This window comes from Anser brachyrhynchus, assembly GCF_964034855.1.
Source record: "Anser brachyrhynchus genome assembly, chromosome: 5".
NCBI classification, from domain to species: domain Eukaryota; kingdom Metazoa; phylum Chordata; class Aves; order Anseriformes; family Anatidae; genus Anser; species Anser brachyrhynchus.
Window position 1 is genome coordinate 55193667 of NC_137699.1, and position 24547 is coordinate 55218213.

General features: G+C 43.3%; 1 protein-coding gene across 15 annotated transcripts in view; it reads left to right on the forward strand.

Annotated features, from left to right (window-relative positions):
• Nucleotides 1-1586: 1586 nt before the first annotated feature.
• The window catches only part of TRAF3 (TNF receptor associated factor 3), a 72278-nt gene continuing 49317 nt past the window's right edge, over nucleotides 1587-24547 (forward strand). For 4 of the 15 annotated variants that reach the window (XM_080593949.1, XM_080593943.1, XM_080593944.1 and 1 more), the window contains exons 1-4: nucleotides 1745-2014; nucleotides 2191-2282; nucleotides 2933-2988; nucleotides 17779-17920. The gene's annotated coding sequence lies outside the window, so the exon portion shown is untranslated. Of the gene's footprint in view, nucleotides 1701-1744; nucleotides 2015-2190; nucleotides 2283-2932; nucleotides 2989-8795; nucleotides 8849-17778; nucleotides 17921-18993; nucleotides 19049-22797; nucleotides 22936-23748; nucleotides 23892-24547 lie in introns of those variants that run through there. The other 11 variants (XM_080593946.1, XM_080593950.1, XM_080593947.1 and 8 more) reach the window with 11 other exon arrangements.

A 24547-nucleotide genomic window follows, 5' to 3' on the forward strand; every position in this document is an offset into this window, starting at 1 on the left:
CACATACAATTTCCCGAATCAATGCCCTCTCATTTTACTTCTTGGAACCGTTTTACTAAAATGCAGGGTCACTTTACCACCATTTCTGTCGCTCCAAGCAGCTGCCCCTCCGGGACCGTATTCCGAGCACTGCTGCCAGCAGCGCTGCGTGGCAGGGACGTGCAGCGTGCCGCAGCAGCGTTGACAGGCGCTGCTTTGACTGAAAATGTCGTGTATGCCATGAAATCCCAGAGCCCTTATAGGCCAGGCACAGGGGACATACATCACTGTAATAGTCGCGTTCGAAATCTTTGGAATATTGTAATCGTGATAAGGAAGAAGAAAAATAGCAACCAAGCACTTGGAATGGGAGGTATTTCATCAGATCAATGCTTTCTCCCTTCACTACTGACATTTTTAAATATGGAAGGCCTCTGTTCGACATCTCTTAGATGGTGTAAGACTTTGTTTTCAGTCTCTTTTTTAGGAAGAACACGTTAGTACAGCTGCTGGAGCTACCGGCACTGGAATCCTGTTATGTTTTTTCCTTTCTTTTTCTAGGGCAAAACAAGAGGACACACATACAACAGCAAAAAGAGTGGCAAGGAAGGAAATTGCAGGTTTGTCTCTGATAGAAACTTATTCGCAGCCCCGCTGCTGGAGAAATCCAGGCTCGGTCCTAGCAGCCTTCCCAGAGCTAGGCAGTCTCGAGCAAGTGACGGGAACATTTAAGACCTCGGTCTCGGCTTGCCTTTCTGCTCGCAGGTTCACGGCAGCGTTTCGGCAGGCGCAGCTGTCTCGACAGCAACGCCAGCCCCTTACTGGGGACAGCAGCAAGAGGAGGGAGGGAGCGAGGAGGGGGGAGAGAAGGCGGACAAGTGGGACGAGGAGGGAAGCGGCGCGCAAGGAGGGAATTAGCCGAGCTTCGTTGTTTAGGGTCTGGTGAGGACACAGCCGGAGCTGGAGGCGTGTGGTTCGCCGGGCAGGTTGGCGTGGGCGTTGCACCGCTGAGGGGGGATGCGGATGGCAGCGGGTCGGCGGGGACGGCTCCGGGGGACGCGGGCAGGGGGATGCTGCCGGTGGCGGAGCCTGCCCGCTCCGGATCCCGCAGCCGGCCGATCCTCCCCCGATAAACAACGTCCGAAAGGGACGCTGGCCTCACCCCGGCGAAACCAGCCCCGCACCGCGCGGTTCTCCGCGCCCCGGCTCCGTCCCCGAGCCCCCCCAGCCCCGCACGGCTCCTCACGGCGGCCGCCCCCCTGCCCGCTCCCCCTCCTCACAGCAGGCACCTGCCCACGTCGCGACATGGCGCGACACCAGCGCGGTGCGGCCGCCTGTCGAGGCCGGCCGCCCGCAGGGGACGGCAGCATCTCCTCCTCCCCTCAGCCCCTCTGAGGGGAGCCCCCCTGAGGGGGGTGGTCGAGCCGCCCTGCCCCCGGCTCCTTCCTCAGCTTTTCCAGACTCTTCTCCCCCTCCCCTCCCCCCTCTCTTGTGTGTGTGTGTGTGGTGTTTTTTTTTTATTTTTTTTTGTTTCTTTTCCCCTCCCCTTCCCCCCCCCCCCCCCAGTGGCGTTTTTTAAATAAAGCCGACCGCCTTCCACAGCGACCCTTTGCGCCGGCTCCTCTCCTCCGCGTCCCCTCACGGTCCCCCGCCTCCCTCAGCCCCAAACCCTTCAGGGCGAGCCCCCGGGACCCCCCAACCCCTCAGCCCGGGGTGCTGTGGTGCGGTGTGGTGCTGCTGGGGGGGTGGACAACAACGGACGGGGGGGGGGGGGGGGGGGGCACAGCGGCATCAGGTGCAGGCGGGCAGGGCAAAGCCCAGCCCCCGGCTGCCGCCTGCGCGTTGAGCCGGGCCCGCCCCTGTGTGTGCGGGGAGGAGCCGGGCGCGCAGCGGGCTTCGCCGGGGATTTCCAGCCTGAGCGGGCGGGAGAGGAAGTGCGGGGCGGGGGGGAGACGGCGCAGGGCGGCCGGGACTTTCCGCCGGGCTTGGCGGGCGCCTTTCGCCGGGCTCCAGCCGCCGCCGTGCCCGCTCGCAGGTAGGGGCGGCCGCGGGGCTCGGCGCGCCCCGGGGCGGTTGGGGCTCCGCTGCTGCCGCCGCTGCCGCTGCTCCGGGCTCCGGCCGGGCTGCTCGGGGCTCCCCGGAGCCGTTGTGGGGGGGGACACGCGGGGCGGAGGGGGGGGCACGGCGCTGATACGGGGCATCTGCTGGCAGGCGGCGCCCGGTGCCGGGACCTCGGCGGCGGCAGCGGCCGGGGACGGACCAGCGCGGACTCTGCCTGCCCGGAGGCGCTCGGTATTTTGCAGGTGCCCCGTTTTCTTACTTATTTTCGCCCCCCCGCGCCCCCCCCCCCCCCTTTCCCTTCCCACCCCCGCTCCCTCCTCTCCCCGCTGCCTTGCGGCGTTTGAATGCGGGAGCCTCGCTGCGCTCCTGGCTCCCTCCGTGTGCGGCGCTGGGGGCGGGCCGGCGGCCTTTAAAGAGGCGCTGCCTGCCCGCAGCCGCCGAGCAGGGCTGCTCCGGGGGGCTCCCGGGCACCTCAGCGCCTTCCCCGGGCTGCCTGGCTCGGCTCGGCTCCCTTTGGCTCCCTTTGGCTCGCCCCGGCCCGCTTTAGCTCGCCGGGCGAGCTCCGGCTGTCCCCGGGGGAGGGGGGGGGAAACCCGTGGCCGTGCCACCGAGCTGCCCCCGGGCTTGGACTTGGCTTTATTTTATCTTATTTTTTTTTTTTTAATCCCCGTCTGCAGCCCGGCCGGCTGGCTGGAGCCGGGAGAGGGGCTTCGCGTGTTGTTGTTTTTTTTTTCTTCTTATTTATTTATTTATTTTTAACGCCATTCATTTTCGTGCGCTGTTTTCGCAGCATCGCGTTTTCGCCCGTTTAAATTAATGACCGCGGTGCGGGTTAGGAAAAAAAAAAAAACAACGAGTGTTTAAAAGTTTATACTGAGTCATTCCTCTGCAGATGAACCTATGACTGACTCATAATCTGAGAACTGCAGCGGCTTGTGAAATAGGAAGGTAAGGCATTTACGTCTTGATTTATTTGTATCCGAAGTGTCTGAGATCCGAATTACATGCGGAGGAACGAGTGAAACCGTATTAATGCTGAGCGGCGTAATCTCGCCCGCTGCCAGTCTGAGCTTGTGTGTGACATGAAAGGCTGTACGTGCACCTCTAGGTGGATCTTCACCGCGCACTGGAACGTCTTTCTGTCGTTTTCTGTTTCTGTAGTAGTAAAATGTGGGAAGTTCCAGTGATACAATGTGAAATTTGCAGGCTGCTTGGGTGCCTGCCTTCTCTACCTCGTTGAGATCCGACAGAGTCTTGTGTATCATGATCCCAGTGTTTTTATCTCTCTGATGGAGCTGTGTGTTCCTCGCTGTACGTCTGTCCCGCAGGATTCATGTAGGGTTGTTGTGTACTACTCTGAACTCGCATTCATAGACCGAAAGGGAGCTTAGCGTGTGATGTCAGGGCGTGTTAACCGTATGTAGCTCAGACGAATGAAATAGTTTAATACGAAATAGTAAAAGTCAGTGTTTAAAATAGCTACTGACTCGCGTAGAAGCCTGGATTTAAAGGATACACTGAGCACTAGAGTTAGGACTAAAAGGATGATAACATCATGTATGTTGTCCTTTAAAATGAGCTATTTGGCTGGAAGTGCCTATAAAAGGCAATCTCTACATGCTGAAGTGTATGAGTAACGTGGATGTACATGTTGTTTATTTAGCTTAGGGAGAGGATTTTTATTTTAAGACAAGAAATATTTGAATATTTGGACTGAATCGGTTTTTTATGGCTGGACTGGGAAACCCCTTGTAATAGGGCTTGATAGCGGAAACATTGATGTATCATGAGTTGGGGCATCACAAGCAGACAGCGCTATGAGGTTATAGAAGTTGCTTTGGTACAACGTGAAAATGGTAGGTGTTTTACTGAAATTTGACTTGATTCAACGCTTCCGCTAGCAGCTGGATCGAAGATGCAGAAGGGTACAGTGCATTCAGTATCGAAGCAAATTAATTGTAATGGAAAGAGGATACTAAATGACTGAGTCCTTAGGCTTGCCTGAAGTCCTCCTGCAGTTAGCTGTGATGATCCCAGTTTTGAGATGCAGTTCTATTATGGATTCAGAGAATTTGAGCGTCACGTAAGCATATTTACTGTTGGTATCTGAGAAAACTGTAAGATGGCAGTAGTTAACATCAGTAACAGAAAATTCTTAATGAGGTCTTACCAGTCCATGCTAATGCGGTTTGTTTCTAAATGATTTCAACAGCCTGCTGCATTTCAGATCTTTGCATTGCTCTTGTTCATAATGAGAAGTTTAAGTGATGGAAGGGGAACGTGTTTTCCAATGCTGTATTAGTGGCTATGGCAATACTGAAAGCAAGAAAAGTCAGCGGTCCTAATTTTTAACTTTTGTTGTTAAACCACCAGTATGTAAATACATTGGTAAGTAGACAATCACAGTTCTGCAGATGAAAAGTAAGGCAATTTAAAAATAGGCATGACTTAAATCTAATCCAATATCCTAAATTGGCTCTGTATGAATAGATATTGCAAGAATAACACGTTTTGATCTCAGATATCCAAGATGATGCAATAACTGGATTTCATGTTCTTTAGCATAATAGTGTTTCTTAATTGGAGGTGCTGAATCCTATGATGTCTGAAGACTGCTCATTACACGTTGGTTTCAGATGTCTGTGTTCTTGTGCACCGTTCCTTTAAAGAATTGCCAAGGCTTTTTATTTTTTTATTTTTTTTTTTTTGATTCTTGTGGGTGGGTACTTTCTGCATATGATGCTTGTATTTAAAACCTCCTGGCATTTTTGGCCTGTGGCTCAGGAACACCAAAAGTGGTGGCAGAGAGTGAAATTGGAGATTTCAAGATGTGGTATGGGGTAGAGAAGCCAAGGGAGGGAGGGTTGCGTGGGTTTGTGCAACAATATAAAGGTGTGATTGTAGCACAAGAAAGAGAGCTGTAGCTTTGCAGGGTTTTATCTTACACTTTTAAACCTGCAGTGGTGAAGTAGTGACATAGAAACCACAGCAGCAAAGGGCTGGCAAAGAAAATAGAGCTGGTCTGCCTGCTGGAAGCCCCTGCCATCATAAGCAGATAGATTGAAGTCAGTATATGTTTGTTTTGACAAATAACAAAACATTTAATTATGTCTTTAAGTTTTTTTTCTTTTGTTTGTTTGTTTCAGACAGAAAGAAAAAGGACTAGAGAATTCAGAGGAAAGGGGTGGCAGCTTGCAAGGGAAGATGATTAGGTGTCTGCAGATTAGGAAGAGGTGCTCTCTTGATCTGTGCTAATGGGAGAGAAGAGAAAATAAAGACTACTCCCTCCACCCCTAGAAAATGAGCAAGGAAAGCGTCGGTAGAAAGATCCGAGAGCATAAGAAGAAAATGAGGCAAAAGATGATTTGATTTTGGAAATTGTGATATATACATCTTACGTAGTGGGGTCTGAGAATTTTTTTCTTCCTGGATTTTTTTCTACTTTGGCACTGACAGCAAAACATTGTTGCCCCTACGACTTCAATTGCTTCTGACTGTTGGCTTTGTAACTAGGTTAACAGGGCGAGTGTCTCTAAAATTATATACGACAACTGTAGGTCACTAATCCTTTCCACACCCCCAAAATGTTAAGCCTTTGATTTCCATGCTGTTGTTCTTCCATGCTGATTTACTCTGCACATGTAAGTGTGATTTTTAGTAGAATCCTGCAGTCTATCTGGTAAAGGGCAGCACGGGAAGGGAAGGCTCACGGTGCTCATGGTGCAGAAGTTCCATGTAGGACGTGTGGGATGGCCTCCATTCCTGGCTCCCTCCTTGTACTTCAAACTGGGTCGTTGTGTACTCTGACATCATGATTGACTATTGCAAACTGCAAGCATTGGAACTGCGTTGGCCATAGCAGAAATTCTTTAGGTTGGAGCATTTTATAGTTCCGGTATTACTTTATATGCTGTCATAAAATGCTCGCTTACGAAATAGGTTTAGCTGATGTGTAGAGGAAACATTCTCTAGGTTATTTTCCATGATAAAATCACAGATAATTCTCTAATATAGTGTAAGTGCTCTGAAGTGAGTATACCCTTTCACATACAGTATGTATAGAAAGTGCTCCAGTGAAAGAAGTCATGAAACTTCTCTTTTACATGCTCTAATGATGGCTGCATGGAGGCTCGTGATTGCAGAAGTTTAACATTTGGAGTAATATTGAACTTGTCTGACTTGATTTCTGCATTAAAACAAAAAACATCTTTTGGTAAATCAAGTAAGATACGCCCATTCGAGACAAGCTTGGAATGCCATGAGTCTTCAGTGTTCTTGGGTGTCTAGCAAAATGAATTATTTTGATTTGGTTGGTCTTGAAAAGCACGTTACAGATGCTGCTTTTAGAAGAAGCACTGCCTTCCTGGCTGCCACTCTGTTCCCACGAGCTCTGACATCTCTTGAGAACAAGAAGCTGGCCTGTTGAAGATACCATTGTAAGATCTGGGAGACCTGCAGGCTGTTGTTTTGTTCCTGTAGATGCATGTAATGAAGTCATTGGAAGGCCAAAGCGCCGAGGGCCTTTGATGTTGTGGTGCTGAGCGGTGTGACATCATGCTCACGTCCCCGGGGCAGAAGGGGGATTCCAATCCAACTTTTCTACTTCCCTGGGGAGCATTCTCATAATCGGCTCACAGGCCAGTTAAGCATAGTGTCACTTCCTTCTCTTGAAACTCTTCTGCTATGCCAGGAATAATCAAAACTCGCTGTGCCTGTGAAACGGAGCAAGAGGAAGCGCGATGGCTTAGAAGGGTGGTTAGGACGATTACCGAGATGAGGAAAGGCATGCAGTCTGCTGATGCTTCTCTCCACTGATGTCTTGTTTCTTGTCTTCTGGTGCGTTTGAACCTGATACTGAGGTGCTTGCTGAGGTTACCAACCTTGTCAAGACAGACTGTTCTTGCAGCACAGAAGATGCCTTCAAGGTGCTATGGGGGGCGAGAGAACTGGTACTTAGGTGCCTCTAGGGTTAGGTGAGAGCTGGCTGGGACTTCTGAGAATACTTGTCGTACAGCTTGTGGCTTATGTCTGTCTGCTGGCCCCATGGTCTCGGCTTTTCCTGCTCTGTAAAATGGAAATAGTGGTGCTTTCCTGCCCTCTGAGGACATCAAAGATGATGAGGTGCTGAGGCACAGCAGGGCAGTATAAGCTTTATCCATTGATAAATGACATGAATTGCAACATTTGTGTAGAGGCATCCTGTTTTGTCTTCTCCACAGTGCTGTGCCTTTCTGCACCGTCAGCATTATGGGACAGGAAACAGTATTTGCTTCACGGCTCTTGCACTGTTGCGTACAGCAAACATGCAGGGCTCCATGAACCTGAGTGTCCATGACATAATTTCTCAAAGTGGTACCTGTTCTGGTGCTCAATGTGTTCCCAGCTTTCTGCCTTGGACGCTCTAGAATAGTCATAGTCTTTCCTTATTCTATGGAACCAGCTTACTCGCACAATAGAAGTGCCTAAAATAACTTTTTAACGGCAAAGCCCAGCTCATGAACCAAATTTTGGCAATGTGAATAAAATTCATTTTGTAAGCTCATCTATGTACTTGTGAGAGATATTAGAACAGTTGTTAGGGGTTTCTATTATGGATGCGTTTTGTACTCTATCAGTTTATACCTATCGCCTATCTCTGTCTTTCTACAGAGAAGAACCTTCCAAGAGTAAGTTTCCTTGAGTGATGTCTTCTGACCATTTATTTATTGACTTGCAGCTTTAAGGAATTGTATCTATCTTGATTTTTTTTTTTTTTTTGCTTAGGAAGTACTGCCTTAAAATTTCCATTCATCTTCCGCTTGTTTTAAACTCCTTTAAACCATCCTAAGTCACTCGTCTTTCTGCATTTTATGCTCTTCAGCTACCAATGAAATACTCTTACCACTGTGTTTCTGTTCCATCTTAAGTTGTTTGGCCAAACAGTGTAAACGCTCTTACTTTCTTAAGTTGGTTCTTCTGATTCTTAGAAGTGGCTTATTTTGAACTGCTTTCAGTTGTTCCATATCTCCTGTAATTTTAAGTTGTGAAGGGATGACTTATTCCAAGGTGGTCTCATCCTTTTACTTGACCAAAATGACTGACTTCATTTTCCCATTCACTCTTCTTCCCATTTGCATCACTTTTCTCTTGAAATACTTGCTTCCAGGTTTGTACTTATTTTCATGCTTCTGGCTAATAATCTTTATCTGTAAATCAGCTTTTCTTTGACCTCTCTGTAGCTACCTGTTTCTTTCATTTCCCCCAACCCAAGGTGAATTAACAAGCTCTTCCATGCCACTAAAGATGGATCTACAATGTACCCTCCTATTGTCTGAAGTATATATGTCCTTAGATCTACAAATGCTCTCTTTCCATCCTTTTCACTCTCCCCTTTTCTGTTTTCCTTGAAAGAGGAGCATTGTGCTTTTAACCTGGGAACGTTTTAGTTCTGACTGTTGTAGCTGCATGTGACAAGGGTACCAGTTCTGCGTTCAACAGGTGCCAGAGGTAAAGTGCATGTGGTTGTAAAGCTACAGATTCTCAGAATGTTGTCATTAGTTTAAGTGGAAGGAGGTTGCATACTTAAGTGAGTGCTGTTGATATGTGTATGTGTGTATCTAGCGGTTTTGAGACGGTCTCATGCAGTAGTATTCCCGTTGCCTTCCAGAACTCAACTTTTTTTGGGAAAAAAAAAAAGGATTTGACCTAACTTACTTTGCAGTTCATAATACCTAATGCTGATTTTGAGTGTCAGTATCTTCTCTGTCTTCTGTTAGGAGCTGAACCGTTCTTCTATCTGCAGAACCTGAGCGTGCAACATTTCAGATTAGTAAATATGCCTTTGGTATATTTTTCATATTAGTAAGTATGCCTTACTTCTCACTGGTGGTGTTGGTGAGTAATGGAAATGGCAATGGATCTCCTGTTGTAGTTAGAGTAGCAGACATTGCTGTTGTGTTGTCCTTACTGTTTGGCAGGGTTTTTTTGTTTTAATCTATGTTATAGTGAGATATTTTCACACTTCCTTGGAGCATGTGCAGAAGAATGTTCTTGGCAGTATTCAGGAACATAGAGCAAGTTTATTGCTGTTTGTGTGCTGTACTTTGTCAGCGATTTTTCAATACCTTGGCCCGTAAATTCCCCTTCTTCCTCTTTCCTTCTTGCAAATTCCTGAAAGCTTCACTTTCATTTTGGAAAGGATTATTTAGATATGTAACTTTCAGTACTCCAGCCAGTAACTTTTTGAGGGAGTTTTGGGGGATTTACTCTCTTGGCAGTTTGTTTTGTGTGTTCTTTTTTTTTTTAAATTGTTAGGATAAGCAAACAAATATCCGCCTACTACATTCTGTGTATCTTTGCTGAGGACATTTTCCTAAATTAAGTGAGGAAGGGAGTTCAGAATTGTCCTCTTTGTGAATGTAAAACCTGTAGCACATGTAGCTGAAGTATGATGTGTAGTGTAGCTTTGCAGACTTGTTTACTAAGAGTTGTTTGTCTTCTAATACAAACTCTCAATGTACCAGTCAACTGTTCTGAGGTGAGTTGGGGCAGACAGTCTTCGAAAGTCCTTTGAGCTGTACATAAAAAGGCAGTTATTCCAGAACAAGAGTGTCAGTGTGCTGAGTTAACTGGCAAAGTTCAAAGTAGTTGAACCTTTCCTTGAAATGCTGTGATTTAACAAACCATCCAAAGAACAAGGAAGACAAAATGACGTGAGGAAGAAAGTTCGTGAAGGTCAATTACATATGTAACGATATACTTTCCTGTCATGTTTTCATGAGAAAATGTTGTTAATGAGATGACTATTGGCAGTTCCTGCTATTTATTGTGCTACATGCTTTATTGATGCTTTTTCTTGATTCGCTGTCCATCTCCTGTAGCATGTTTTGTGCCAGAAGAGCAACCTTAAGGACGTCTTGGAGTGCTTAACTTCATTTTGAGCAGGTGCAGGTAGTCACTTGGGTTGCTATGGTTAAGATCCAGGGTTGTCCATATTCCTTAGACTTCAGAGGCACTGGCATCTCTATTTGACTTTTGGACGGAAAGCTTAAACATTAAGGTATTTGTAAACTGGCATTGCTTTTTTCCACGAATACATATTTAAATACTTGAACTAAAATCTTATCTCCTGGTTAAACAAACTCCCGTTGTACTTACGTCATATCTGTGAAAATGGACTGTCTGACTGTTTATGGAGAAATGATTTGGCTTCTTTTGTAGCTAATCAGTTTTTGTAGAGTATTAGATAGGCTTTGTGTTAAAATATCAGTTGTTATCATCTCCAAAATAAAATGTTTGTCATGTTAAAGAAGGGGGAAAAATTGGTGAGCTCTCCATTAGATGGTGCTGCTGGTATTGAAATATTTAGATACCTAATAGAAGCAGGTTTCTGCCTAGAACTGTTTTTACATTTTTTTAAAGGACTTCTTTTTAATAAAATACTTTCCAAAGGCAGTGATACTTGCAAAGATGTTTTTTCTTAGTTTGAAATGAATAGGTAAGATACTGAAAAGACAGGCTGTCTCCATGGGAAGGAGGTATGGAAGAAGTAAAGCATATGCTTTTCGCATGGATGATTTCAATTCTAGCAGCTGCCTCTTTTGTTGTATCCCTCATCTGTTTAAATGATGACTCTGTGTTACCTTCATACACTGCTATCATGTGGATTGGGATGCTACAGCATTAAAGAAATTCAGTGTCAAGAAATACTTGATTTTAAAATCCCCAAGTGAATTAGGCTGACCATTGCAGCATTAACACCCTGGTGAATTTGAGTTCCTGTCTTCTTGCTGCTCCCTGTCCACCTGTGTTCCTTTTATAAGTTGAAACAAATACTGCTAATTAAATGTGTAGCGATAGCATTCATTTGCCTGAACCATGGCTGACTAGCAAGTTTTAGAAAAACCTACAGGAACAGAGATGGTGCTTACGTGTAGGAACATGGTACCATCTTAAATGCTGTAGGTTATCCCAGACAGTCTCAAGTTACTGCTCCAAAACTGTGCTCCATATGTCCAAGCCTGTATCTTCAGTCCTGCACATCTTGGATGCTTTAGGGCATCTAAAATTGCACTAAAAACTCATGATTGGTCACATGACTCTTCATACGTATTAATTGAAAATGTGCATTATCAAGTGTATCCATGCTGTTAGGACTGCTTCAAAGATGGTAAGGCTGGGTTGCTGAAGTCTTTGAATTCTTCAGTGCCACAAAGGCTGCAAGTAGAAAAATAACTAGTTTTTAGAATTGGTGTTGGACAAGAGAAATAGAAATTGGTCGGGGGCTAGAACTAGCTGATCTTTAAGGTCTCTTCCAACCCAGACTACTCTGTGATTCTAGGTTGGGTTCATGAAGCCACAGCCCTTTTCTCATTACAGGTAGAAGTATTTTTAGTATGATTTAACAAATAGAGATGATTGTGACTAGTCAGCAAAAGAGTTTTATAGTATGAAATAACACTTGGCAAGAAATGTAGATGAAATCTTTTTTAAGAAACTGAGATTTTTTTTTTCTTTTGGGAAGGTTTTTTATTGAAAAGCATTCACGAAGGCTGGCTAGCAGAAATGGCTTAGCAAAACTCTACTTCTTGGGGTTGGAAATCTTAAATAATTTTGTACTCAGCAGCAGGAAGCCTAACATAACAGACTTGGCCAGAGTTTAACAGCCTTTGAAAGCTGGTGAGGAGCAGCCAGTGGATTTCATATGTAATTTTCTGTTTTCAAGAGAAGTGAGCAGCTTGCAGATTCTTGGTTTACTTTCTGACCTTACCTGGGGTTAGAAGGTGTGACTGCAAGGTGCTGTTAATTCCCCCAAAATCTGGCAAGTTGGAGTAATAAGGCAGAGGGATGGTTCTCTTTGCTGGTATTAATGATCCATTTGCGGGAAAACTCAAACAGGAAAAGGTACAAGTTATGAGGTAACTGGGAAAATGGACAAGCTGTTGAGAATGAGAACTTTGCCATAATTATCTTACCACTTTGCTAATAGTAACGTGCAGCTTTCTCATAATAACAACCCTTGTAAGGGCAGTTAAAAGATTATCATGTCATCCAGCTGTATGATAGAATAGCTAGAATTCAGAAAACTTGTAGGTAAGATGCCATAGGAGATGACTTAGGAAGCATGACTAAGAGTAAGGAATTCAGTGAAGTTGTTCCTTAAAGAGCAGGTAAGTGTGAATTACTGATTTGTACTTCTTTTGCACTGACACATAGCAACAGACTGCTTTGGCTAAATCAGTACACTGCTAATGATCTGAAATCGAAGAAGAAACTATGAAATTAGGTGACAGCGTTAAAGATAAGCAAGACAGAATGGCACAGGCATGTAGGGAAAAAAATTGGAGTGTTTGAGGCAAAGAACAATATCAAACTAATGAGGGAGATAAAAATATATTCTCGTTACTCTTTCATGCGGTCTTGAACAGTTAAGAGGGTATTGTTCCAATAGTCAATATGAAGGAAAAAGTAACAACAGTTGATGCCAAGAGAAATGAAGTGATTAATGCTGCCTTTTTCTATGTAAGAATGAAATATTATAATGCATAACCCAATTAGCTGTTAACTCTTCAGCATATTTATGGTAATTCATGGAGGTTAAATGCAATTCCAGATGTTTTCCATATTTGATTTTGTGACTTCTGTAACAAGAGTGGTGTGAAACTGCGTAATATAATTTTATTTACCAGAGAAACTGAAAAAAATATTTTGTTTGTAAACATCTGCAAGATAGCAGAATGATCCTAAGGGTTATTAGAAACTTCTCCATAGTATTTCTATTGCAGTTCTTTCTGTGTCACGATTAGGGATTTAGGGGGACTGGGGAGAACCATGCCGTTTTAAAAAGGATAGCTGCAGGAGTAGCATGGAATGGAGTGGAGAAGAGAGGAAAAATGCTGGTAGCTGTGATCATCCTGGGATATGTTGCCTAAGTATCTATTTTTGGGATGGTTATAATTTTCAACAGTGATGTAACGGATTGAATAACAGAGAATCTATTACATTCAAAGATGGATACCAAATTGGGAATACCTGCAAGTATTCTGGAGAACAGAATTCCAATTCAGAATGAGCAGTCTTGGTTGTTGGCTTTGGGTAGCTCACTGCTCCTTAAGTTTTTATATAGCTTACGTTTTTCTTGCAGCAAGGGTGCAGCCTCAATTTCTCTTGATCTCCCGAATTTCAATACTGAATCCAATTCAAGATGTCATTGAGCTTCCAAGTACTTGTCCTACAGCCTCATCTTAAATGAGATGCCTGAATCTGAAGTTAAGACTAAATGCAACATGTCAGTCCTGATGCCATTACCAGCACTGAAATGAAATTGCATCTTTCCCCCATTTGTAGAGTAGACTCAGAGCTGCAGCGTGCTAGAACTCACTTTATACCGTGGGCAATGTTTAAATGATCAGTGAACATGAGTTTTGTTATATGAAGCTGTGAAGTGAACTGTAAAATGAAGGAGCTGTTTTTTAAGTTTTTTTTTAACTACCACAAGTATAGCAAATGCAAAGGGAAAGATGGAAAGGCCATATAAAGATGTAGCACTATCCTAATGGCTGTAATTAGTCACTAGGGCTCAGACATCAGAGCCTATTGCTAAATATTACATATGATAAGAACAATAGGAGCAAAAGCATTTAGAGAGTGTTTAATAATTCACATGTGTCTGTATGGCCTGATCGTCTTGGTAGAGCTCCCTGAGCCCTTATGATGACTCTTCTTAAACTGGTGTTGTCTCTTTGTTCTTCTGATCTCTACTATTCCTCCTGTAAATAAAAATGTTTTTAAGAAGCCTTCAATGTTTGCATGTCTGAGAGACTCTATACAGCCTCCAATTAAACCTCCCTGTGTATTGAGATGTTTGGTGCTTAAATAAAGAGGTTAACATATAATGATTGTAAATTAGTGTGGCTCCTGTTCTAGGCTAAGGTAGAATATTCATCTGTTCTCAATAACCAGGATGAGACTAAGTGGTGACTGGGTCATTCTTTCTGCTAATACTCAGAGCGGTCAGTCCTCATCGTGACAGTGTTACAGCTTTGCCATGATTGCGGCATAACGAGTTAAGAAGACAGCCCAAATTAACCAACTTTGGACAAACAGGCAGGATGAGAATTGAAGCCAGGCTAATGACTTCTCAGGATTATGTCAGTCGATTAAAACTAACTTCCTGTCAATACTGAGCTTGGCAAAAGTGCATAGGGGAAAACAGATCTTGGAATGTTACACATCTTAAATCAGTAATACCGTTGCCTGGAATTTGCCAAGACATAACTGCTTCTGGTGGTTGCACAGACACAGGAGGCTTCAGAGTTGTCTCCAGTCCTTACTCTGACAGGGAATAGCTGGACTGGAGGTATAAGGTCTGAGCAGTCAGTCTGTCAGTAGAGAACTCTCTGCTGTTTTTAAGTAGTGATGCAGGTGGCTTTTCTGTTATCCTGTTATTCTGTCCATGATTTGAGTGCTTTAGAAGGACAGAAGTCTCTATTATGGGAAGAAAGAAGTCTAAGTTGTGTGGTGGTGTTGTTTGCCTTCATCCTCTCTGTTCTTCCTTTCAGTAGAGGATTACATCATGGGCTGGAATATGGGCTGGAATCCATGCTTGCTGCTGCTGCAAGGATTTCATTTTTTTTTAGTGCATCCTTTGCCCCTTGTTTAGTCTGCTAGTACTGTGCGCTCTCACTGTGCAGATCTGGACTGCTGTACTGAGGCCTGTCCCTGAAACACATGGAAATACGTTGCTTGACAAGACTTACTGAACCCTCTGTAGCATTGTATCCCTGTCAGAATAAAGGAAAGATGCTTTCATGGCATGGCCCTCATTTATGGCAGTAGCTCAGAGGCTTCTGACTTTCGTAGGGCTGTCTAGCAAAAGAGCAGGTTAAGCTCGCTCCAGCATGACTTCCAGATGTGTAACGCCGTAGGAACAGCTACGCTCACACTTACAGTATGAAGTGCAGCGATCGCCTTAGGTGGAAAACCTTAGGCAGACCACAAAACCAATATTGTTCTGGTTGTGGTTTTTTGATAAGGCATACAGGGAGTGCAGTCTGCCAGTTTGTGGAGAGGGAGGACAGAGTTGGTATGTGGATAAAGATGATGAAGCCAGCGGAAGCGTGATGCTGTTGAGCCTGACAGGAAAGCTGGCAGTATAGGTGCAGGTGAGGAGCTTTCTACGTGAACTGGTGGGCACCTTTGGGGCCTCAGGGCCATTCCAACAGCTTGCTTTGGCCACTGCGTGGTAGAGATGTTGTATTTCACCTCGTCAGTGCAGCTGTATCGCTGGTCTCGGCCTGTATGTTCTGGGGGTAGAATTTGGGCCTTCAAAACGAGTGCATTCATCGCGAGATAACAGACAGGAATATGCTTTCTATTTTCTGTTTTGGTTACTTTATTATGTGTGTGCATATTTATATATGCAACAATTTTGCGTGATTACAGGTCAGTTCTATCCTGCAGTGGAGGCAGACCCTTTTTGTACATTGAAACTAGGAAAGGAGCATGTAGTTACTGGACTCAGATGGCCTTTTTCAGTCACTTTTTTTGTTGATCCATCCAACCTGGCCTTAAACAGTTCCAGGGATGGGGCATCCACAGCTTCGCTGGGCAGCCTGTTCCAGGGCCTCACCACCCTCTGAGTAAAGAATTTCTTCCTTATATCTAATCTAAATCTATCCTTTTTAAGTTGAAAACCATACCCCCTTGTCTTAGCACTTCACTCCTTGACAAAGAGTCCCTCCCCAGCTTTCCTGTAGGCCCCCTTTAGGCACTGGAAGGCCACTATAAGGCCTTTCTGGAGCCTTCTCTTCTCCAGGCTGAGCAACCCCAGCTCCCTCAGCCTGTCCTCATAGTAGAGGTGCTCCAGCCCCTTGATCATCCTTGTGGCCCTCCTCTGGACTCATTTGAATAGGCCCATGTCCTTCTGCTGGGGCACCAGAGCTGATTGCAGAGCTCCAGGTGGGGTCTCACAAGAGCAGAGGGGACAATCACCTGCCTCACCCTGGTGGCCTTCTTTTGATGCAGCCCAGGACACGGCTGGACTTCTGGGCTTCAGGCGCATGTTGCCAGCTCATGTCGAGCTTCTTGTTAACCAACACCCCCAGGTCCTCCTCCTCAGGGCTACTCGCAATTGTGGCTTTTACTCAAGTGTGGCTTTTACTGGCAGAAATGTCAGTAAAGTAAATCATCTGTGAGAAGAAAGGAGAGCTGTGAGGTCTTAACGTGTAGTGGGGTGGAAAGGATGCTTTGGTAGGACAGAACTCTTTATAAAGAATTTCATTGCAAGAGTTAAATAGATTACAAAAGGGCCGTAGGAACAGGTTTTTCATATATTGCATTGTGGAGTTCTCTTGCAGGAGATGGCAAAAGATGCTGAACTCTGAATTTGGGCTTCTAAGTGTGTGGTGTTTTTATTCCTTCTTTCCTGAACGCTTTGTGGCTTGTTGGTAAAGTTGTATTACACTGCCACAGTAACAGAGTTGTACCTCTTCACTACTGAAACAACTGGTCTTTGTGCTTTTGAGACTTTTCACAGATTTAACTTATGATCAGTTTTGCAGTTTGAAATATTTTAGAATTCAAATCCTAATACTTTGGAATTTAAGATCCATTATATTAATTCAAAATATTTACTTAATTTGCAACTTTGCAAAAGTTGTATTTTTTTAAAAAAGACGTAGTCTTTAGTATTAAAAAAAAAAGTAAAAGCAGTAACTAAACCATAAGCGATAATCTATACAATCTGAATTTTCAAATTTATTGTATTTTTAGCAGAATAAGAGGGAATAAATTTAAGCAGTGAATGTATTGAATTTACTCTGATTTTATCTTTGAGTTTCCTGACATCAAATATAGTCTTCAAGCTGTTCTCAGCCTTTGGAAGACTGAGGAAAGCTCCCTTCATTCCAGTTACTCTGTTTTGAGTGAACTGGCTCTTATGTTGTAGTTGTGTTGCAGCATGTTTTCATTGGTAAAAGAAAAGAACACCTTTCAGTTTGTTACTGACTGTCTGTAGGGATTCTTGGCTCTTCTATTAGCTTTTATGTCACTGTAAAGTGAAAATGGAAGGATTAAGATGATATCGTGCTTTCTCGTAAATCCTTTCTTGTAAATCCATTCCGATTGTTTCACTAGCGGTAATTTTTTTACATGAATAAACTGGTAACTTAAGCTATGTTCAGTTCTCAGTATCGCAGTTTAGAAATGGCCACGATGGTCTAGCCAGTATGTTTTAATACTGTTTGGTGGCAGTATTAAAACTACCTGTGTTTTCAATCTTCGTATTTCCTCCCTTTTTTATCTGAGTGTAAATTTTTCCTACGCTGAATAGGTTCAAGTACAGTAGCTAGTAAAATTAGACCCGTGTTGAGAAATGGAGCATGCATCTCAGATAGTTTCTTTTCTTGGTTTTGGTTCAGGTTAACAGAAGTATCTTTACATCTGCAGTTTCTGGAAATTTAAGAACACTGTGAACCTCTGGCCAATAAAAATTTTCCCATTATGTAAAACATTCTTGCAGATTAGCTTGACTCACTCGGTGGTGGCAGTGGTGACTTCCTCCATGAAGTAAATACACTTTTGCAATGAATTTCCTAGTCAACTAATAAATCTCAGTGTAGCTTTCTGATTTGCTGTAGTTTGTGTGGTTTCATGGAGCTCTAACCTACTATTTCTTGTTTGTGCCTTCAAGCTTGAGAGAATTGTTTCTGTATATTAATAGGAGACACTTGAAACCGACTTTACTCGTTTGTTTCCCAGCAGGAAAGCCTGAGTGCTTTGGGCTTTAACTGAATCAAGACCAGCTCTCAGCAGTGGGAGACTGTATTAATCCATTGGAAGTACAGACTGCAATCTTGTGTATCACTGCGGTTTGTGTTGCGAATTTTTCTCATGTAAACAGGTAGGTTGCGAAATTTTTTCTCTGCTGCATACATTGTTTTTGTAATGCGTACATTTAGAAACCTCGTGACAGTAGTGTGAGGTGGTTTTCTTTTTTTTCCTTTTTTTGGCGGGAGGGGTAGTGGTAGTATTTCTGTCATTGCATGAAACTGTAAAGTACCTTATTCTCCTTTGTGTTTTCACATCTTTAAGTTCATGGTATTAATTTTACAAATCGGCTTCAGTGCTCCGAGTTGCTTTAGGTATGAATCAGGGTGATAGCTCAAAACTCAAGCAAGTTTCTTTCTTGTTTCTGTAAGCCAGCCCTCTGGTAGTGTCTTTTGTGTTTTCCACACAATCAGTGGATTATTTGGCAAGTTCTTCTGCACTCTCTGCCTGATGGAGTTATGTTGCCCGATAGTATGTGGAGGTTTGTTAATAAATTTTGGGCTGTTTTATCAGTTTTATTTCATTTGCAAGCAAGGTAAGCAAATTATTATCTCTATTTCATTGAACACCAGAGGGAAAGATTTTTTTTTAACAAATAGTTTAGAAATGTTATAAGAAGTCAGATGGTAGCCAACTTCCTTAGTCAGCTCTGCCTAATTTGGGAAACTGCATTATACCTTAGTTGTGAGAGGAGAAAATCCAGCAGGAAATGCCCTGCCGGAATGGTTGGATACTGTCTTGACCTTTTTTTCTCTTACCCTTCCCCCCAAATACAAGGGATTTTGAACAATTTGTGATGCAGGCTTGTTATCTTTCTGTAAGAATTTTTCCCTTGGCCCTAGCATCTAACTTAACGCTAGATGTTATTTCTTAGGAAATGCTGTGTGCATCCCTGATAGTGTGTGAATCCCAGCCAGAAAGCAGCTAGGCTGCATGTCTCTGTCTTGAAGTCATTCCCAGTGTCCCAAAGCAAAACAGGTTAAAAAGTGTTAAGGTGCTAGTTTTAGACTAAATGCAGAAACTGAAAACTACTTACAAATCTTACTTTACCATTTATGTTCCCTTTTTAGGGGAAAGGGGATATTGCTGGTCTGCCCCCCCAGCTTTACCAAGATATAATTATGTTTTTGTGTTCCTTATTTCTAGTTATTTTTTGACTTTTGGCAGTTCCCAGCTTAAGACTGAAGTCCTATTATACAAGGTAATACATATACAAGTATGTGAAGAGGTGGGATCTTGGTAGGTGTCCAGGTAAGAGGAGAGAAAGGAGGCATTATATCTGTTCCTTGATGAATGGGAATGGAAATGTGCAGAAGTGCTCCAAGTCATGCAGAAAGTCTCTTAATAGTTCTGATTATTTTTTTCCTGTTCCAAAGCCAACAGTCCTTTCCCCGTTCAAAATCTGTTATTTTTTTATGTGGCACTTAATGTTTGGCGTACAAGCCAGGGAAGAGATTCTAAACTGAAGATGACCTTTGGCACTGAATAAAATCTTTATTAGTAGAAGCAAGCTTAAAATAACTAAAACTTTGTATGGGAGCCTAAACTTGAGTACACATTGTCCATTATAAGAACTAACTAAGCCATATTGGAAAATGAGAAAAACAAACGCACACAACCCCACAAGACAAAAAAACAACGACAACAAAAAATAAAGCTGCTGTATCAGTGCATGGGATCTCAGGAACCCCTGTGAAAAGTAAGTGAAGCACTTGTACCCAGCTGTGAGAAAGTAATCTTTCTCCCATCTGTGGGTGGGGGAGTGGGAGGCAGATATTTCGGTTTTATCTGAGAGTCTGTACCTGTGTTGCCCATTACCACCTTCTTTAAAAGGTCAATGTAAACCCTGTTGAAGCTTGCCACTAAAAACAAGCAGTCTTTTCACTGCTGTGAGCCAGAAGCCAAGAGGATGCATGCACCTCCTAATTCTTTCCTGTTTCCTTTCTGCTTATCCCCAAATAACGTAGTCTGAATGCTGGCTCCTGCCCCTTCTCCTGGGGTTGCAGAAGAAGGTAGGGAGGTGAGATAGGGAGTGCTGAAGAGTTACTGGAGGTTGCTGAGCTTTCGGTGCCACTGTCAGCATTTGTTCAGCCCCACCTGATGTTCCAGTGGTGCCAAAACAGATAAGTCTGGGCAGGATGCTCACCCAAGGAGGAGGTGGATGGATCTTGAGGAATAATAGCTTGCTGATGGTAGGCAGCTGGGCTGCTGTGGACTAAAAGATCTGGCCTTGAGCCTTGCTCTGCAGGATGCAGAGGGAAGGAGGGGTGAAAAGCAGTGTGATGAGCCTATTGTTGCAAATGAGCTAACTGGCTGATTGGTACTGGGGCTCTCATGCTGCTCCCTCTGCTCTTAAATGCAGCTGTGAAGAGTGAAGAAGAGAGGGGGGGAAAGGGGAAAACAAGCTAGACTAAACTTCTCTGTTAAAACAAGTATAAATTAGACCTAGTGTCTGAAGAGGCAGGGGGCACAAATAAATAAACACTAAGAAATTACATCTAAACACAAGAAAACCTTTTTGAGGGTGCTCAAATGCTGCAGCAGGTTGCCCAAGGTGGGGTTGGAGAGTCTCTTGTAGGGGATGCTCAAAACCCAGTGGGACACTGTTCTGGGCAGCCTGCAGTAGTGACCCTGCTTGGGTGGGTGGATTGGATGAGATCAGCTCCAGAGGTGCCTTCCAACCTCAGGCAGTCTGTGAAAGCTTCTTTAGTTTTTTTTTTTTCTAACGTATACTTTAGCTGCTGTTGCAGAATACTTGGGAAATAATTACAAATGCTGCTGCTGGGCATTTGTCTTGCAAATGCTGCTGCTGTGTAATCATGGCAATTTTAATTGTATGGGGAAAGCATCCAAGTGTTAAAATAGTTAATTAACTAGACTGCCCTATTTAAACAGCATAAGCAAAAAAAAAAACCCAAACCCGAAAAACCACAAACTAAACAAGAACCCTCTTCCCTCCTCCCCCAAGAAAATGCTATCACCTTCAAAACATTAAGAGACTTTTTGCTTTATTTTAACACCTTAAAATATTAGTGGCTATGAACATAAAAGATAGTTTTAATATAAATAGTGAAGTCACTAGAATATTTATCAAAAATATTTTTTATCATTTACCTTTTTTTCCCCTGATTCCCTGTAAGTTTGCCACAAAGTACGCCTCAAAAATTATTCAATGAAAAGGAGAGGAAAAAGGAGATGAAGAGATGCAGGAACGTGAGAGGGACAGTAGAGAAAATCCTAGAGATTCCACCAAACTCTGCAGTTTATTCCCTTAAGCCCACATCTGATGTGGCAGGAGATGATTTGAACAAACTTTACTGTGACTATTTCTTTCCTGGGCTCTTTCAGTCCTCTCCTGCCTGCGTTTTGCGTAGCCATCAGAAAGACTGCAGTGCAGTCATTGGCAAGGAGGGAATTACTAGGAGGGAAAATCAAGCTGTGGTGACTCCTCTTGCAGTGTTGCGTTACTGAGATCCGTGTTTGGGAGCGGGAGGTAATGCCTGGATGCCTTCGGGTTCCAGATTCGGAGGTCGGGCTGCTTGCGAAGGAGGATGTGGACAAGTCTTCATTGTGCCCCTCGTGTGTGCATGTCATGGCAGAGAGCCATTAAGTTTATTGATGCAGTGGTTTGTTTGTTTTGTGATATGAACTGCTTGCAGTTTCTGCCTAATGCTTTGTTTCTAATCCTCTGTGCTCAGACAGTGGAGAGCAAGGTAAGGTACTTTTTGTTGCCTAACATTTGAAGGTTAATGGAAGTAACTTCTGCATGTTGTAGCATGCAACAATGACTGTGTTCCGCTGGAGAGTCAAAGTTTTGATCACCTTATTGCTTGCAACTCATTGAAATTCGCTGTAATAAATTCCTTGGATTATCTAGTGTACCCAAGTTGGCGAACAGTTCCTTTAATTAAGATGAATTAAAAGATTTTTTTGGTCATGTTTAACTCTGATATTCCAATGTAACAATGAAAAAGTTATTTTCAAGAACAGCGTTTTGGGACTGTTCGTCCTCTTTATGTTAATCTTAAGAACTAAAAATCAGGCCTTTCTGTCTTATTCTTGTCTCTGGATGATTTTTTTTAAAATGTAAGAGTTTTAAGGTTATAGCATTGTCATACTACTGCTATTTAGCTGTGAAGTGCGCTCATTTAGTAAGAAAGAAAATGTGGAGGCTCCTAAATTCTCTGAATTGGAAGGAATTATGTGCAGGGAGAGGCAGGAGGGGCTGGAAGCTCAAAAATCGCTGCGCTAAATTAAGCTTTATAGCTGAGAATGTAAATGGACAGTGACCAGGGCAATCGTAATTGGTGTCTAAATTCTGGATGGGAGCTTTAAAAGAGCTTTAGAACTTACATTTTTTGCTGAGTTACTATATAAAAAATTTAGTACTGAAATCTGTGACATCTGTAAGCATTATCGACTGATTTGGAGTGTATGTACTATTTTGGTAGGGAAGTGTAAGATTGTGAATCTTCACGTGAGTAAGAGTTTGTTGGTATGGATTTTAGAACTGGGCTATTTTTCCAGCTTAGTTTCTAGAATGGGTCAGACTGGGCTTTTGTCGGTCAATGCATTTCCTCTTCCAGAGTCTGAAACCGCTCATTAGCCTTAATTAATAGGATTTTGGTCCAAAAGTGCAGCATGGCTGCTGCTCCGTTAGAAGCGGTAGCCTTGCCTTTCTCTACCTCCTGAGGACCAAAGGTGAATTGGAGCATGTGACAAAGATAAGAAAGAAAGCCCCCAAAAGGACTCATTTAATAGCTCTGAAAGTCTGTAGCACCTCTCCTAACAAAATAAATGTTCCCTTGGTCTCGTGGTGCAGAGTTACTTACATGAGACGTGATTATGAGAATGAGAGCCCAGCACGCTGAGTGGCAGATACGATTCTGTGACTGTCTACGTTTCTGTAACCCGTTCTGTGTAACTGCTGAGGTTGATCCATCTTTGCAGGATGACAGCTGGGAACACGCTGCCGAGCTGGGCCCTCGGTGCCGCCCTGCTTAGTGTCATCTGGGAACATCGTTGCGCTGGCACCACGGAATAGCTGGTCAGGCTTCTCAGAGCTCGCTGACACTGTTAGGCTTTGTGGTAGGTGGCTGCAGGACTTCACTGCCAAGAATTGAGAAATTGAAAGTATTGCACAAGTGTGGTTTGATTTGTGTGTAGTATAAATGGTTAAGTGAGGTTTCTACAACACGGTCACACAGTGTTGTCCTCGTAGCATGAGAGCTCCGGGGACTTCAGATTAGTGTATTGGTTGCATAAGCATTGGGGCATTTGTTGTCTGAACTTGACTGCCAACTTTTAGGAACGGACATAGAGGTTGATGGACACTTCCATTAATAATGCTTTCAGACTCTTCCTCTTTGTCTGTGCCTGTAAAAATGTTAAGATCAAACAAGTTTGACCCCAAACAGGTTGCTTTCTTCTAATACAGGTTTGAATATTGTCATGGCGTGAATCATTTTTTGAAGAAATGCTTTGTAAAACGCATAGCTGCTTTTCCAGAATAATGTTTCCAAATGGAATTCAGTGTTTAAAGAAAACTGCATGACTTTGAAGTGTGTGTGTGTGTTTTTTAAGTCTATGATGAAAACTAACCTATCAGGGTGGATAAGCTTGTACGTGTGTGAGGGCAAGAAAAATTAACCATAACTTTGTGCATGTCCTTTTAGCATGTTTTGTTGAAAAATCTGCTGTGAGTGATAGTGGAGGGGAAAAGAACAGTTTAAAAATCGTGCATTTGTATGTTAACTATACTGTTCTTTATCTATGTTCTTTTTAAAATTTGTTATTAAATTAGTTTGATACTCAACTTCATTAGACTGACTTTATAGATGCTGAAAAACCTATACAGCATTTTTGAATGAAGGTGACATAACTTTTCTTTCTTTACCCTAGAGAAAGAAACGTGGCAGACTAGCAAAGCTGTTCTTATTGGCAAGAGTAAGGAGAACCCTTTCAGAGCATTGAGGGAAAATCTCATTTTCCTGCTCTCACCTGAAGCTGCAGATCAAATGAGATTCAAATAAAACAAAGGAAATGTAAGCAAAGAGACTGCTCCAAATCTGGGAGAAGGGAGGGGATGTTAGTGTGTCAAGAAAAGGAGGATAGAAATTTCATCAAGAAAGCTGTTCCAGGAGCTTTGGAAATAAAGAGCTTTTAAAACTAACAAGTTCCCTTTTAATGTTGTAGTATCTTCAGTTGTCTTTCATGGGGGAACTTACATGAGGAGTATGTGATTTCCAGAGGGATGTGCAGTTTACCTGTGTATTCAGGATAGCTAGTGAAGAGGTTAGCAGAGGCAGCGAGTTAAGAGCAAAGGCTGGGCTGGGAAGAGGGCAAGAACTATCAAGGATTTCAACCATTAAGCCATTCTGATAGCAGCAGTGATACTGCTGTGGCATTTAAATGAAGACGGGTTTTGTAACCTTCTCTTGCAAAGGACCTCTGCTAAAGAGCAGATTCCAAGAAAATACATTTTTTGTCTCTTTGGAGGCTCACCTTTAATCTTCTAATGCTTGTGACTTGACCGAGGGTAGCTTGACACTATATTCACATTCGTGTCAAATCCTTTCTTGATGTTGTTTTTAATAAAACTTTTTTTTGGCTGCTAAGACAAACCTTGTTTGCCAAGCATAAAAATTGGATAGCATTGGATAAACTTCAAAGGAGAAGGATATTCTTGGGAGAGCATTCC